General features: G+C 39.6%; 1 protein-coding gene and 1 long non-coding RNA gene across 6 annotated transcripts in view; one reads left to right on the top strand and one right to left on the bottom strand.

Annotated features, from left to right (window-relative positions):
• Positions 1–14,244, top strand: part of LOC100703578 (nuclear factor 7, ovary) — a 972,198-nt gene that overhangs the window by 448,156 nt on the left and 509,798 nt on the right. The gene's annotated exons all lie outside the window — the stretch shown is intronic.
• Positions 3,364–5,606, bottom strand: LOC112846328 (uncharacterized). The gene is made up of 5 exons (XR_003219244.1): positions 5,548–5,606; positions 5,362–5,463; positions 5,093–5,236; positions 4,840–4,983; positions 3,364–3,423 (listed from the first exon to the last, which is right to left on the bottom strand). It is a non-coding gene; the product is annotated as an uncharacterized LOC112846328 (long non-coding RNA).

A 14,244-nucleotide genomic window follows, 5' to 3' on the forward strand; every position in this document is an offset into this window, starting at 1 on the left:
TAAATACAGAGAAAAACCCAAGCTAGTTTATGAATATGAAGCTAAATTTCTCAGGCTGTTAGCTCCAACACATGGAGCAAAACCACTCCTTCACATGACTTTGGTAATGTGTTGGCTTAAGCAGAACAACCCAGGTCCAGAGGAAACAGGAAGAGACAGAGTCCTAGCACCAACTAGGGTTTGAGGAGTGCAGATAGAGAGTGTGACCTCCACTCAAGGCTCCAAAGTTAGGTAATTGGGACAAGGCTGGGAGGTTGGAGCAGTAAAGACTTCTTGGCAATTATTCCTGCAGAAGCAGATCAATTACCAAGAATCGCACCTTTTGTGGAACAGGACTGACCCAAAGTGCAGGGTGCAGAGGACATACACACTAAAAGAGCAAGCAATTCACTGACTGATAGAAGTCAGTAAGAAATTAAATATCAAACTGAATAAATAACCACAACAAAGACTGAAAGGGAGGACAGGACTAACCAGTGTAGAGGAAACAAGGGTGAGGGAAATGAGACAAAGTTGTAGAAAATAAAGACAGCGAGATTTTATTCTTAGAACTGGCAACAGGAACAACAAGCAACATGAGGACAATGATTCAGTTCACCAGCAGCTGGTGAAATTTGGGTGATTTTACAAGCAAGGCCGACTGTAGCAGAGCAGTATTTGGGAAATGAGGTAGAACTGAAGAGAGAACGGTGCAGTAACAGAACACTGGTTTATTCTATGTGGTGTTGGTATGAACAAAATGTGTGATTATTTCTTTTCTTTTTTTGTATTTGTTTTTGAAGAGTTGATGTTTAGCACTTATGTATTCACTACAGGGTGGATCTGGACATTACTTTAATAACAACTGCACCTATTTTTTTTTTGTCAGAAATGCTGACAATCGTTGCTGCTACATATGCATTAACAGTTGGATTGAGTACTGATCACAATGTAAATGTTTTATATATTTTTCAAACCCCTGCACCATTACAGTTTTTTTTTTCAAACTGCTTTATGTTAACTAGAATAAACATTTACCAAATAAAGGCATCAGCACGTATTTACTTACAGAGATTTATTTGAGGCATTGACCTTGGGCAGCAGCTGCACAAGAGCGTCCTCTGAAGAAAATGTCTTTCGGTCTGCATCTTTTTTTGATGAGACTAAGATTAAAAGCAGAGCTGACCACTGATCAGGGGAATGATTACGTGGGGAGAAACTTCCTAAACTCATGTACTGCTGGACCTCCTCCACTAGAGAATGATCATTCAGTTCATTCAGACAGTGGAACAGATTGATGCTTTTCTCTCCAGACTGATTCTCACTGAGCTTCTTCTTGATGTACTGGGCAGTTTCCTGATTGGTCTGTGAACTATTTCTTCTCTTTGTCTGCAAACCTTGTAGGAGACTCTGACTGGTCTGCAGTGAAAAACCCAGGAGGAAGCGGAGGAACAGGTCCAGGTGTCCGTTTTGACTCTGTAAGGCCTTGTCCACAGCACTCTGGTAGAACTGACTCGCTGAAGATTCGGTTGTTTCAGACTTCTGGGAGGTTTTTTGGTCTTCCAGCAGATTGACTCCAGAGTTGATGAAGGTCAGATGGACATGAAGAGCAGCCAGAAATTCCTGAACACTCAGATGGATGAAGCAGAACACCTTGTCCTGGTACAGTCCTCTCTCCTCTTTAAAGATCTGTGTGAACACTCCTGCAAACACTGTGGCTGCTCTGATATCGATGCCACACTCTGTCAGGTCTGATTCATAGAAGATCAGGTTTCCTTTCTGCAGATGATCAAAAGCCAGTTTTCCCAGAGACTCAATCATCTTCCTGCTCTCTGGACTCCAGTGTGGATCTGTTTGGGCTCCTTCATCAAATTTGACCTTCTTCACTTTGGCCTGAACCACCAGGAAGTGGATGTACATCTCAGTCAGGGTCTTGGGCAGCCGCCCTCCCTCTCTGGTTTTCAGCACATTCTCCAGAACTGTAGCAGTGATCCAGCAGAAGACTGGGATGTGGCACATGATGTGGAGGCTTCGTGATGTCTTGATGTGGGAGATGATCCTGCTGGCCTGCTCCTCATCTCTGAACCTCTTCCTGAAATACTCTTCTTTCTGTGGGTCAGTGAACCCTCTGACCTCTGTCACCATGCCAACACAGTCAGGAGGGATCTGATTGGCTGCTGCAGGTCGTGTGGTTATCCAGAGGCGAGCAGAGGGAAGCAGTTTCCCCCTGATGAGGTTTATTAGCAGCACATCCACTGAGGTGGACTCTCTGGGGTCAGTTATGATTGTAGTTTTGTGGAAGTCCAGAGGAAGTCGACACTCATCCAGACCATCAAAGATGAACACAACCTGGAAGTCTTCAAAGCTGCAGATTCCTGCTTCTTTGGTTTCAGTAAAGAAGTGATGAACAAGTTCCACCAAGCTGAACTTTTCCTCTTTCAGCACATTCAGCTCTCTGAAAGTGAATGGAAACATGAACTGGATGTCCTGGTTGGCTTTGTCTTCAGCCCAGTCGAGGATGTATTTCTGAGTTAAGACTGTTTTCCCAATACCAGTCACTCCCTTTGTCAGCACTGTTCTGATTGGTTCAAGTCGTCCAGGTGAGGCTTTAAAGATGTCTTCTTCTCTGATTGATCTTTCTGGTTTGTCTCGTTTCCTGAATAATGTTTCAATCTGTCTGACCTCATGTTCTTCATTGACCTCTGCAGTCCTTCCCTCTGTGATGTAGAGCTCTGTGTAGATCTGATTCAGAAGGGTTGGGTTACCTGCTTTAGCGATCCCCTCAAACACACACTGGAACTTCTTCTTCAGAGTAGATTTAAGTTTGTGAGGACAAATTGCAGCTTGAAGTTTTCAGAGAAAAAACAAAAAAAATATGTTCAACATAAGGTACTGTTTACTGTTTTAATAAAACGAATAGACAATTTAAATTCCATATATCATCATTCTTATGTGTTGGTCTATGTATTTTGAAATTAGTAAATTCTTTATTGAACACCAGCAACTTTAATCTTCAGTGATATCTTCTTACTGCTCTGCAGACGGTCAGCCAGCTCATCAAGCTTCATTCTTCTCATAAAGTCCAGGGTGATTTTCACAAATGCCTCTCTGCTGCTCCTCCTCTGCTCCTCCTCCTTCTCCTCCCTCTGACTCTCTAAGCATTCTGGGTAACCTGGACTCAGAACCTTCTGGATCTTCTTCAGCTCTTTCTTCACAAAGCTGATGATGTTGTCCTCCAGCAGCTGGAACAGAATACTTCATGAATGACCCAATTATATTGAAATCATTGAGCCAAACACTGATTATCCGCTGTTCCACAAAGAGCAGCATGAAGATGTAAAAGTAGTTGTTGTACATGTACAGACCATAAATATGGAGTCCAGGCTTGTTTGATCCTGCTGGGCAGACTGACCACTGGGAACCTCTGAGCTCTCCTGATCCACTCTGTGGAGGAACCATGAAGAGTTAGTCCACATGAAATCTGTCTCCAGAGAGACAAAAACTGGAAAAGACACATAGATTCTTCTAGTGAAGTTTATCTCATCAATATAATTTAACTCTCAAAGCTGTTCATCCAGTCCCGGAAAAAAGTAGCCAATCTGCTGGCTTTTATTTTAAGAGCAAAGCAAACTAGAGCTTGTAGTGTATCCAGCTGATATCTGGAATATAAGCTCCTGTGTGATTCCTGTGTGCCTGTTGAGCTTGTTTTGCCCATGATTAAGCTTATTTTTCTTTGTGGAGTTCATTTCTTTCATGTTTAATTCCTCAGGACTTCCTGTCTCTATTTTTTTTGTCAGAGCCCTGCTCTAAATACTGTCCTAGATTTAACACTGTTTGAAACGCTAGATTTAGAAGTATTTAGTGACATCTTTTGCTGTTACAGAAGATGTCGCCAGGTAGGTTGCTGCCAATAGATTTACAAAACCGATATCTCAGTGAAAAAAAAGCAAAAATGGAGAGTATATCCTTGTTATGAACATAAACCCATTTTTCAAACCATTGTTTCAGCAACTCAGCATTGAACTTGATATTTAGTTTTATTGTTGTTGATTCTGTAACTAGTCAGGAAATATTGTATGTAAGTCTATTAGCAGCAGGCTCAAATGATCAAAGATGGCACTAAACATGTTCTAAAACTTTGAACATTTATTTTTTGTTTACATCCAGCTTAAGAGGAGTTAAATTTTTCAATTTTTTTTTTTAGAACTCTCACATTTGTGTAAATTTACACCCAGTTACAGTCTTCTTTTCAACAATACTCAATTTGTTGTGGTTTCTGGTAAACAACAATTAAGTAAAACTTCCTTTGTTGCCTGGTCTTAGACTGTTCATGCTGTGCTAGTTGAATCTTCTTACTGAATTCAAACACCCTTTGAGGAGTATTTTCATCTAGAAGCATTGTAAGTCTCTGTAGGATCCACTCCTCTTCAGATTTTAGCACATTAATGGTAAAATTTGTTTCTTTGAAACATTCATTGAGGAGCTAGTGCTGCGTCTTCCTAAAGATTTCTTGTTGCTCAAGGCCCTTAACTGAAGAGCTCATCTGCAGACTTCTAGGAGTAATCCTGTTTTGTCTGCATCTGAGGCTGAACAACAGGTGCTTCAGGTAATCAGTCATCTTATGTGCTGTTTGCTCATAGTCATATTAGCTTAAGCCAGTACTTGCCAAAGTGGGTTAAAATGTCTTGATGCATGGTCAATAATCCAAGAAAGTAAATCCAAAAAAGTCACTTGGATGAGTGACGACATGTTTCTACCACTAAAAAACGCAACGTCCAGATGAACAGAATCAACTTTTGAATGGATGACTGAGCATGCATCAGGATACATCTCAAAGACTTCATGTTACTGACAGCTCACCTGTATGCAGCAGACCCATGATGTTTAAATTCAAGGGGGTCACGTTTTGACTGTTTACTCCTTACGGACATACAGCTGGATCCAGGTTCATTTATACGTTTAGTTCCTCGTTTTCTCCTGCATGTTGTTTGAGTCAATGGTCTCCTACAGAGATACATTTTTGAAACCAGGAAGGATGAATAAAAAATAAAATAAGCATCATCATTTAAATCAGAAACTGTACTGACATGAAAGAGTGTTACTAACAGCTCACCTGTATGCAGCAGACCCATGATGTTTAAATTCAAGGGGGTCACGTTTTGACTGTTTACTCCTTAAGGACATACAGCTGGGTTCAGGCTCATGTTTACATTTAGTTCCTCGTTTTTTTGTGTATGTCCTTTTAGCCAGTGGTCTCCTACAGAGATGCATTTATAAAACCATGAAAGATTAATAAAAATAAAAAATAAAATACAACAAGCATTACCATTTCAATCAGACACCGAGCTGACATTCAAGTAGTTCGTTTTAATAACAGCTCACCTCTCTGCAGCAGACACCTGCTGGTGTTTAAATTCAATGGGGTCACGTTTTGAGTGGTCACTCCTTAAGGACACACAGCTGGGTGGAGGTTCAGGTTGATTCCTGTGAATAATGATGGAGCAGTGATGTGAGTGCTGAGCTGTGACATGGAGAAGAGTCATGGACAGTTAGAGATGGTCATCTCACCTCTGAGCTTTGGTCTGGCTCTCATGTTCCCCACACAGAGTGCTTTTAGAGGGAGGGACTCCCTCCTCTCTGTCCTCACACTGATCCATGCTGCTGAATTCACATAAGCTCACACACACTTTCTACCTCCACAAGCAGAAGAAACACAAATCATTCAAGTGCACATAACAACATTGTGAACAACATTTTCAAACATTTCTGCCGATCCATGATAAAAACCTTTAGGATCATTAGAGCCAAAAGCTTCACACTAACTATCCCCGCTGGGTTTGCAGAGAACTGTACACACACTGATTCACTGGTAATGCGAATCTTCTTCCATCCAGTATCGCTCTTTCAGTTCAGGGTTAATGTGAACAGCCAGTCAGAGAAAGGAGGAGCCTGAGCTTCACAGTAAGAGAACTGGTCTTGAATTCAGTTCAAGACCATAGGATGGATAAAGAGCATAGTGTCCCTTTATGCAGATGATCTGTTAATATATGTATCTGATCCTGTTTCATGTGTTCCCCATATCATCCACACCCTAAACAGTTTTGGCTCCTTCTCTGGGTATAAACTGAATTTCAGTAAAAGCGAATGCTACCCTCTTAACGATTTGGCTCTTCAAATACAGAACAGTGCTACACCTTTCAAAACAGCTAAAAACGACTTTAAATATCTAGGCATAAATTTAACAAGAGATTTGCATAATCTCTATGAAGAAAATTTCTGTCCGTTACTTGAAAAGGTCAAGTTAGACTTAAAGAAATGGAAGCCACTTCATTTATCGTTGGCTGGGAAGGTAAATTGTATAAAAATGAATATACTCCCCAAGTTTCTTTATCTCTTTCAATGTATTCCACTTTACCTTCCAAAATCATTTTTTAAATCTGTTGATAAAGCTCTGATCTCATTTATATGGGATGGGAAAAAACCTAGAATACGCCTGGATCTGTTACAGAGGCCTAAAAACCTAGGCGGCCTAGCACTTCCAAGTTTTTGTCATTACTATTGGGCCTCAAATGTTCAAAAAATCATATACTGGCTCAGTACCCTGATGAAGACTGGCGCCAAATTGAAGCAGCGTCTTGCATCTCTACTTCTCTTAGAGCCTTTGTTACCTCCAGCCTTCCAATTTCCTCACGGCAGCACACCACCAGTCTTATAGTTAATAACACCCTCAAAATATGGGCTCAATTTCGAAAGAACTTTGGGTTTGAAAGTCTTCTCCATTTAACCCCTATACACAATAATCACCTTTTTCTTCCTGCCAGATTAGACTCTGAATTTGCTTTGTGGCAGAGACGAGGCCTCCATAACTTTTCTGACATGTATATAGACGGTGTCTTGGCAAGTTTTCAGGATTTGTCACACAAATTTGACCTCCCTCGGTCCAGCTTATTTAGATACTTTCAAGTTCGCCACTTTCTTCAGCATCATAACCCCGACTTTCCAAATATAATTCCATCTACTGCTGTAGATGACCTGTTAAAACTGACATTTAAGCCTGAAGGCCTAATCTCCAGAGTTAAAAAAAACTGATAATCTCCTTTAAGAATATAACAATGCCAAAGATTAAAGCGGACTGGGAGAATGAGCTGGGGGTGGACTTAGAGGAGGAGACCTGGGAGAGCGCTCTTTTAAGAGTAAACAACAGCACTTTTTGTGCTAAATTAAACATCATACAGTTCAAGATTTCACACCGCATTCACTACTCCAAGGCAAGATTGGCCAGAATGTTTCCAAACATAGATGCGAGAGATGTAGAAACCCCTCTGCAGATCGAACACATATGTTTTGGTCATGTCCTAGTTTAAAAGCCTACTGGTCAACAATTTTCAATACACTATCCGAAGCATTGAGTGTTGAGCTTCAACCCAATGCAGTTATGGGTATATTTGGTGTCACAGAGAGAGGTCATAGAACATAATCGCTTTTACTACATTGCTTGCACGCAGAAGGATATTGCTGCATTGGAAGTCAAAAAAGCCACCCAAAGCGGCTTTGTGGTTTAGTGACCTGATACAATTTATACAGCTGGAAAAGATAAAGTACGCTCTCAAGGGGTCGAAGGAGAGATTTTTTGTTGTTTGGGATACATTCCTAAAACATTGAGAGAAAATTAAAACCATACCCAACTGAAAGAGGCTTGACAGCTGCCGTAAATCCTTGTTTTTGTTTGTGATTGGGATTAACTTGGTGCAAACTATTCCCCTCTAAGTGCACATCTTCAAATACGGTGAATTTCCTTGTACTTCATTTATATTCATTTTATTGATTTATCTATTTACTTTTTTCCCCTCTGGATCGGTGTCCAATATGGGGTGGGGTAAATATATAAAAGGAGCATTGTAGCCTTGCTATATGTATGTCTTTGTACTACATTGTTGATGCTCAATAAAAAAAAAAAAGAAAACAAAAGAAAAAATGAATTCAGTTCATGCCGGACTGGTGTTTTCTCACTTTGTAGCTTTAATTTAGACTGAAGGAAACATTTAGTAGTGACAGCTCTGTGTACTAGTTTTCACTGGGAGATGCCAAGTGAGTGAATTAGAAATGAGTACATCAGGGGCACTCACAAATTCACATGAACACTTTTTCTATGCAAAATCTACCCAGATGTGATCTGGTTCTGGATCTCAGAGCAGAGCCTCACACATTTCTGGTTCTGGAATTTTAACAGAGAAAAGTAAAACTGTCCCAATCTGCAGAGTTCACAGACTCGTGTTTAAAGAGTAGGAATCACACGCAGACATTAAAGCTGATGATCGATGTTTGCAGCTAGGGAAACATTCCTCACATGTTTAAACTAGAAAAACTAGAAACTGCATGCAGCACAGTTTCAGTTTGCACGCACAATCTTTTTCAAGCATTAACAGCAACAAAAGGTTATTAAAAGAGCTGTAGAAAGGCAAAGAGACATCAGGAGTTTGGCAATCAGAAAAAAGTTAACCAAACACAATATAGTTGTGAGTTGTTTTCTACAGAGTCCACAGATCTCAAGCTTAAGTTACTAAAGACAAACTGTTAAAAGAGGAAAAAAAGAAAACTTACAGGTTCTTCACAGACACACGGGTGAGCTGTTTCATTGAAGGAGGAGGGACTCTACCTGAAGTAGGACAGGTTGGAGGAGGCAGATTTTCAGAAGAGTTACTGAAAATGTGCCTTTATGTGGTCAGATTTAAAGTAGAAATCAACTTGTATGATTTAATTCAATTATTCACTGAGCAGTTTTGGTTATTATTAAAATGACATATTGAGTTGGTATCTTTCATAAACTGATAATTACTAACCCTGAATAATAATCGATTTAAGATAAGATAACCTTTACTAGTCCCACACGTGGGATTTATTATGTTGTTGTAAGCCCATGAACACCAGACAGGACTGCATGAAGCTGGTGATCAGGATGGGAATTCAGAAAACTGTTGAAACAAAAAAGCACCAAGAGCTGCTGAACTACTAATAAATGTTTTCAACATTTACAGTTAATACATGAGTGAGGCACAAAAATAGAATTGTACGATTACCAGAGGAACAAAGCACCAGCTCCTGGTAGACAGAGCCGTTGCCCGAAACTGCAAGGCCAGACTGACCAACGTGTGCACTGCCTGGATTTATTACCAGGCCTGACTCGTAATAAATCCAGGCATTTATTTATTTAGCCCAGAATAAAGTGTGTGTGTGTTTGTTCACACCAGAAAAATGCCGTCTGACTGCTCAGACTGAGTCTAAGTCAGAATAAAGTTCACATGCTTTGTTAGGGTGGTTACTCAAAAAGAAAGTAAAATATTACACATTACTGGTTCCTTTTCTTAAAAGTAATGCAGAACATTACTTAGTTACTCATTGGAGTAAGTACATATTGTGCTTAAAAGAAGAGATGTTTCTGTTGGTGGCTCATAATATATAGCCCTTTATGTAAGAGCGGCATAATATTGCAATATTTTTTTCCTGTTCTCACTTGCTCTAGCTGAGCAAAAAAGCTTTGCTTTTTGTGACAATACGGACTACTGTTATGGTTTGATTTTCCTTTTGTAACTGAGGCTTATATTTTAGTGTATACTTTTTGTGAAATTAGTGATTAGAATAAATTTATGTGAATATAAGTTCAAAATAATAATTTATTTTCTGTCTTTATTCTAATCCAGTTCATCCTCTGTCTGGAAGCCAGTTCAGTTCCCCTCCCTGTCTCTAATCCAACGTTCCTCTGATTGTTGGTTTAAAATAGAATCTGGTGCTTGAAGACGCCATCTCGTCCACCCACTTGGGCGGATATTCAGTCAAATGAATTTGAATCCAAGAAACAAAATTTTTTCTCTATTATTAAAGCTATGTTGTTGGGTTTTTTGTTGTTGTTTTTTTATTTTAAAAGGGACAGAAGAATTACAGATGATTGATGAGCACCTTTGAACACACCAGAGAGGAGGAGAAAAAGTTTTGGCTGTGATTTCGCTTTCACCATCATTGATTGGAAATATTGCCTTTAGCAACATTAACCAGTTGGGGGTGGAGGTAGCTAAATATAAAGCTGACAGACAGACAGAAGAAGAGTAGCTATGATATGATCAGAATTAATAGTCCTTACTAATAGAAAAACAATCCATGTGCAAACATCAGTTCTTTCACAGACAAAGGCATAAAGAGATGTTTCAAAAACCTTTAAGGTATAAAACATTAGAAAGATCCTTACAATATTTACATACAATCCCCATAATATTGTTTACAATAGAAAAGAAGAGTAGAAGTGGATCCTGAGCTGTTCATTTAAGTCAGCATTAGTTTCCTCACTGGCTACCATCATATCCATGAGGAATTAAAATGTTTTGTGTGATGTTAGATGTCTCACGTCCTGTTCTGCTCTATCAGCTCCATCAGTTTCTGTGGCATCTCAATCATCAGCTATCAGCACAGGAATGCTTAACTGAACACTTCCCCCATGTCTCAGAGTCCCAGTATGAGTGCCTTCATATTAACTAGGTTATTAAAACTGTGTTCCACTGAGCTCCTTCATTTTTTTAAAATCTATTTATCTATTTTTCATCAATACATTTGAGTCCTTGTCAAAGAAAAGCATGAACAGGCGTGATTAGAAGAACCTGATCATTTTGAAAACAACCACCCGATCTGTAGTTCTGATCTTCACACCTGAACATTTCCAACAGTGCGAGGACTCTGATATCAGATAGTCAGTACTGATTGATGTTTCTTTTTCATTACTTCAGTTTCTGATTGCATCCTGTGGGACGATGTTAAGCTTTACACGACTACCTGCTCTAAAACAACAACAGTCTTTTGCAGAATGATGAACTGACTACTGAGACCAGACAGGAGGTGCAAAGAGTCCGTGGGCCTCTGGTCTTATCTAAGAAATACAATTCACAAAGGGACACAAAACCACCAAAAATAATCTATTAACAGTTATTTGTGTTTATTTAATAATACAACTGACATAATTTTAACATGTATCTGTTCAATTATTTATTTCATGAAAATGTACCACTGAGTGACTCTATGAATGTAACAAAAGACTATTTTCATTAGCTGGCAGAGGTTTGAAGCCAAATCCAGGACAACTGACTCAAATAACTTACAGCACACATTCATTCAGACTGAAAACTGTTCACGAGGAACAAAATTCAAAATGTTTATCAAAAAATCCAAAGACTATAAAAGAGGGCAACAAACAGGAAACCACAAGAGACCACACTCAGACCAACGATTAACGACTAAAAACTTCAAACACTAGAAGAAGAAAACTCAAATCCACTGATTAAAAACAAAACACAGAGTAAACATGACAGCAACACAACGCAAGAACACATCCAAATACTTTCCTGCACAATATCCCAGCCTCCACATGCAGATATTATAAAGTTCTTTTTAATAAATGCAGTAAATGTTCATGGTGTTTGTAAACTTCTAGGTTTCATTTTCATTAACTTTGTTTGCAGTAAACCTGACCTAAGCTGGAGACAATTCACCTTCTGTTTTTTCAATGTCACTTCAGTAAAACCTGAAAGTCGGCTTCTAAGAACAGACTGATTTTATCTGATTGTTTCCAGTTAAAGGAAGAAAAACGTCCCATCAGTGATGATCAGTGTCTAAAGTTTCAAACAGATTCATTTAAACTGTTTATTACAGTAACAAATGTTTCAGTGCAGAGTCAACCAGTGTGGATTCCAGTCAATCAATAATCTATAATCATGTGAATTTATCTTCAAGCAGAAGAGTGATCCAAAGTTTGTCCTGAAATAAGAGCTGAACATCTGGTCCACATATTACACAGTAGAAACAAACAGTAAAGTTACTAAAGATAAACTGGTAAAGGAGAAAACAAAGCAAACTTACAGTTTCTTCAAACAGTGACACGAACAACAAGCTCCACTCCACACTTGGACACTAAACACAGACACACAGGTGAGCTGCTTCCTGTAAGGAGGCGGGACTAAACCTGAAGAGTGTGAGAGGGCCACACCTTCATGTGCTGATTTACAAATATGTTGTCTGACTGCTCAGACTGAGTCTAAGTCAGAGTAAAGTTCACAAGCTGATGTGTGAAAACATCAATCTCTGTTGTAGCTAAACACACTGATCACAGCTCTGACACAACCACAGTGTTTACTTTATTTGGAACATAAATGTTTATACTGCAAATATTCACAGTGACTTTCTCAGTTTCCAGTCTATAGATCCATTCACATTTTCTACCTTCACCCGTTGAGTAAAGACTGAGAGCAGAGCTGAAACCAACTGTCCAATCAATGAGCGGCATTGACATCTGAACTTCATTCAGACTCTGTTTTTGAAGATGTTGTGTGAATGAAATGAGTGAAATGATGCAAATATCCAAACATAGATCTTGTGGTGTCGGGTTACATTAAAGGTTCCTGGGCAGGTCAGCCAATGAGGATGCAGCCTTTTGTTTGCCTTGAGCAAAATATTTTAAACATATCACTGACATCAAAATTCAAAAAGAACTTAAGAAGTAAATAAATAAGAGAAATTTACAATTTGAACATTTGATCTCCTGACTTTGAACTGTTTTCATTAAATGTCCGATTGAGATCATTTCATTCAGTTTTATGCAGTAGTGATGAAGTGACGCTCCGGTGCATGTCAAAAAAACCATCACAGTGCTTCAGAAGCACTGTGTCGAGGCTTGATTCTTTTGGCCAGAGTTACATGATCAGTGACATCCAAAGCTTCATGTAGAACATAACTGCGTCTGTAACCTGTTGAATGGTTTATAAGGAAGTTAGTTATTCACGGTATTTGATCTTTCCACTGATCATTCTATTGAGAGATATGGAGCCAGTGAGGAAGAGAGGAGGTTCTTACATGTCGGAGTATTTTGAGTTGATTTTGGTCAGCAAGAACAGAAAGCTGGCAAACTGTAGGTCAGTTTGCCAGCTTTCTGTTCAGAAGCATTCTCCAAAATGTATTTTCATCTATTGTATTTACCAATATCAAGAAGTCAGAAGCAAAGAAAGACCACACAATGGCACGTGTTTAAATAAGGAATGTTTATTCATCAAATTTATTTATTTAACAAATAGACATAATTTTTTCACCCAAAAAATAAATGTTCAAAGCAACAACAAGGTGACCCAGTATCAGACAGAATTGTGAACTCTGCTCTGTAGAGTGGGCAGGCATAATGAAGCAGTACACTTTTATTTGAAGATTTAAGCTGTTATTCATTTGTTGGCCACCAGATGTCACCAGAGAGGACTGTATTAACACTAGAATTACTGAGCCTTTTTTCCCTGGTGCAAGTCCCTACTACTAGATTTACTGGCCTGCGCAGATTTGCGTAAATTCCCCCCGACCTTAACACCTCTTGGCACCCCGCTGAGATTTTCACAGGTCGTCAGCTCCATTGTTCTCCTGCTTTTGTTGTGCAAACACACCCTCCCCCAACCCCTAACCATGAGAGATTCAAGTTTTTCCTTCCCTGCAAGGCTGCTTTCCTTCCTTACCTGCCTGCATGCCTGTCCATAAACATATATACACAGAGTTGTACATATATTTATATATTTATATAGCCACACCTTATATAATATGCATAAAGTCTAGTTATACACACAGACACATCTATATCATATATACACACACACACACATATATATATATATATATATATATACATACATATATATATATATATGTGTGTGTGTGTGTATATATGATATAGATGTGTCTGTGTGTATAACTATGTATGTGTGTGTATAACTATGTATGCATATATATATATATATATATATATATATATATATTGTGGCATGCAGAGGGGCAGTTCCTCCGTTGTGCCACCCCGCCTTAGTTTAACGGCAGCTGGGGTGCCAGGCTTTGTGGGCTTGGTGCTGGACAGTAGCGTGCGATGTGGCCTGGTTCTCCGCACCGATGGCAGTTACCTCTGGACTGGCCTCCTGCTCGTCCATTCCCTCGCCGAGATCGCCAGGGTGGTGTGTTGGTGGTTTGGCGGGCCTCTTCCTCCTGGTCGCTCCTTTCGTAGTCTGTTTGGCACACTTGGTGACTTATGCCAGGGCTGCGTGCACCTGGGCTGAGCACATGCTCCACTCTTTCGGCCTCAGTTAGAGCTGCCACCAGGGTTTCTGGTGCATGCAGACGGATGTGCTCTTGTAGTCGTTTTGGCTGGAGACCCCGGACAAAAGCCTGGAGAGCAAGCTCTTCTTGTGCTGCAGCATCAAAAGC

Source organism: Oreochromis niloticus, linkage group LG3 (genome assembly GCF_001858045.2).
Source record: "Oreochromis niloticus isolate F11D_XX linkage group LG3, O_niloticus_UMD_NMBU, whole genome shotgun sequence".
NCBI lineage: Eukaryota > Metazoa > Chordata > Actinopteri > Cichliformes > Cichlidae > Oreochromis > Oreochromis niloticus.